This window comes from Babylonia areolata, chromosome 35 (assembly GCF_041734735.1).
Source record: "Babylonia areolata isolate BAREFJ2019XMU chromosome 35, ASM4173473v1, whole genome shotgun sequence".
Classification (NCBI taxonomy): domain Eukaryota; kingdom Metazoa; phylum Mollusca; class Gastropoda; order Neogastropoda; family Buccinidae; genus Babylonia; species Babylonia areolata.
In genome coordinates, this window is record NC_134910.1 from 22,786,054 (window position 1) to 22,789,512 (window position 3,459).

Consider the following 3,459-nt stretch of genomic DNA (forward strand, 5'->3'; position numbering starts at 1 on the left):
TCCAGGTCGCCATTATTCGTTTAGCATCATGATTGTATTTAACATGGTCATATTCATATGTATTGCTGCAGGCCAGACTCTTATATATTGGTCTGTCAGAACCAATAGTATGTCAAACTATGGCACAAAAAACAACGAAAACACTGCTATGAATGACCAGTCCAGATCTACAAAGGCCACGGTCGCTCGTCGTCTTCTGGTCATTGCCATGTCAGACTTTCTGTGCTGGTTCCCCATCGGTGTCTGTGGACTTTTGGCGAAATTGGGTGTTCCTGTTCCAGGAGAGATCAACACGGCAATGGCTGTCTTTGTGTTGCCATTCAACTCGGCTCTAAATCCATTTCTTTATACATACACTATTGTGCTTGAAAAACGCCGGAAAAAGAAAGAACTCAAACTGCAAAAACTTATTGCTGCACAGGTTAAAGGACAAATATCTGGCCTGAACAAATGAGATGTTTATATGCAGTACTATTTTCAGACATTGTTGATCTTCGCTGTAGCTTTTGTGAACAATGATGATAATGATGAAAACGATGATGATGATGATGATAAGAGCAGAAACATAGTTTGCTTTTTGTAAGAAAATGGTATACTAAAACATCCAGTGACCCTCAAAACTATATTCCATATTTCCCTCTCTGCAGAGTAATATGAAACATCTCTATGTTTTGGAATGTCAAATCCTTGTACATTTCAAAGTTCTTTAATCTGCCCCCCACCCCCGTGTGTATGCGTGTGCGCGTGTGTGTGTGTGTGTGTGCGCGCGCACACGGGAGCTATTTGTGCGTGTGTGTGTGTATATATATATATAATCTGAATGACTTAATGACTATGGGGTAAGTGAAAATAAAATAAAAGGAAAACAACAAATTAGGTCCTTAAACTTGAACAAAAGCATCCTTTTCCTATTTTGCTTATGGAAGATGAAAAGAACAAAATAGGAAAGGCAAAACAACAAAACATGTTCTTCAACATGAAAAAAAGCATCCTTTTGCTCTTCTGCTTATTCCATACCAGCAAAGCACAGATCACAATTGTAAAAAGTGTACTGAGCCACATCCAGGACAGGAACAGTGCACCTTTCTTCCATCCACCCCGACACTGCATCATGTCCTCCACAGTACTTTCTGTGCACGTGAAGCAGTACCAAGCAGGATCGTTCTTTCTCTGTCTCTGGACCTTGCAATTGGAATGAACTTCCTCTTTCACTTCGTCAAGTCTCCACACTCAGCTCTTTCAAGTATGGCCTTAAAACCCACCTCTTCACAAAATAGCCTCCCTTGCCTGCTTCTCCCTTGTCTTCAGTTTTCTACAGTTTTAGAGTTATGCATGCGTGTGAATGACTGGTGCGAAAGCGCTTTGATTTGTCTCTGCACAAGATTCAGCGCTATATAAATAACATTATTATTATTATTATTATTATTATTATTATTATTATTATTATTATTATTATTATCTTGAAACTGACAATTCTTGCCACTGGACAGTTTCTGCGTGTTGCTGGAAACCTTTCCAGGAGAGATCAACACAGCAATGGCTGTCTTTGTGCTGCCATTCAACTCGGCTCTAAATCCATTTCTTTACACATACACTGTTGTGCAGGAAAAACGCTGGAAAAAGAAAGAACTCAAACTGCAAAAACTTATTGCTGCACAGGTTAAAGGACAAATATCTGGCCTGAACAAATGAGATGTTTATATGCTGTACTATTTTCAGAAATTGTTGATCTTTCCTGTAGCTTTTGTGAACAATGATGATAATGATGAAAACGATGATGATGATGATGATGATGTCATCAAGAACAGCAACAAGAATAAAGAACATATTGACATCATCTTCATCAGCAGCAGCAGTAACAACAACAGCAGCAGCATGATAAAAGTAGAATACGATGCCGCAAGTTTCCTGTGATAGTAGTGAGTGGGAGGGATTATTGTGTCCACGTCCACCAGAAACCTTTCTTTCGGATTCAGTGGTTTTCGCTGTGTTTCCTTTTTTCCTGTCTTTTCTCTGCTCCACTGGGCACGTTTTGTTGTGGTCTGTTGAACGGTTCTTCTACCCTTGATTTTCTACACCTGCCCCTTTTTCAGAAGTTTTTTTTCTCTTCTGTAGTTTACTGTCTCTCTTTTGCTGTGTTTCAACAAGCGTCTTCTTGTATGGAGATGATGTCAGAATTGTGGGCTTTGACATCCTCTTGATTCTTCTCAGAAAACTGTCCCTTTGGGATTGCGAAAAAACAGAATACAGCCCAGAAGAATTAGAATTCGCAGGTAAAGGTGAGCAAACATCTCCAGGGGAGCTCGCAGAAGGCGAGCTGTGAGCACGACCCAGATCTTAGGATGAAGCTGATCCTCAGAGGGACCATGTTCCACATGTCGCTCCAGCTGAGGCTCCTTTGGAGTGCATTTTCCCATGTTGTCCACTGCCTCTGCTGGCCTTGCTGGGCTGCCTTCTGTTTATTATCTTCTTCCTTTTTGATCTCCTGTATGATCATGTCTCTTTTTGCTTTCCCCCTTATTTGCCTTGGACCACCTTTCCATCTTTGTCGATCCCAGGCCTTGTCTGTTGGTTTGGGTGTGTCCTATTGTTTCCTTTGTCTTAAGACTTTCTTTCGCTTTCTATATAGATAGATATAGATAAATAGATAGATATATGTATATATATATATATATATATATATATATGTGTGTGTGTGTGTGTGTGTGTGTGTCTGTGTCTGTGTGTGTGTGTGTTTATATGTGCGTTTGTCTTTCTGTGTGTGTGTGTGTGCATGTGTTATTCGTCGTTTAAGTATTATCTAATGTCATTTGATGTATGGATATTGCACGTATGAAGAGCGGCGGCTACCTATAAATAATGCTTTTCGTTTGACAAACTACAGACATTATTCTGTACGTGATATTCTTTGACGTTTTGTTTTAAACCACATCTGACTCCCCATCTGCGGCTATTAAACATCTGTTTGAAAGGGAGAGACAGACAGACGGACAGACAGATATACAGACAGACAGACACAGTCAGACAGACAGACAGACACACGCACGCACGCACACACACACACACACACACACACACACACACACACACACACACACACACACACACGCTCGACACGCATTCAAGTACACATTAATGCTAACATGCATGCGTGCATATGTACATATGATTGACCCCACATTGCCTGAATGGTGATTTATTTTTTGCCAGATGATCATTATCAGTGCTGAATAGATATAGAGGCTTGAGAAAATATCAACGAAAGCTGCTTCCGTGAACTGAACGTAAGAAGACAGTTGAGAAATAAAAGATAAAACGATAAAAAGAAAATTGTTTGGACGAAATAAATAAATCATTAATTCTAATAATTGAATAGATAGAAAAAGAATGAGTGAATGAATGAGTTCGTCAATGAATGAATGAATGAACGAACGAACGAATGAATGAATGAACAATTGC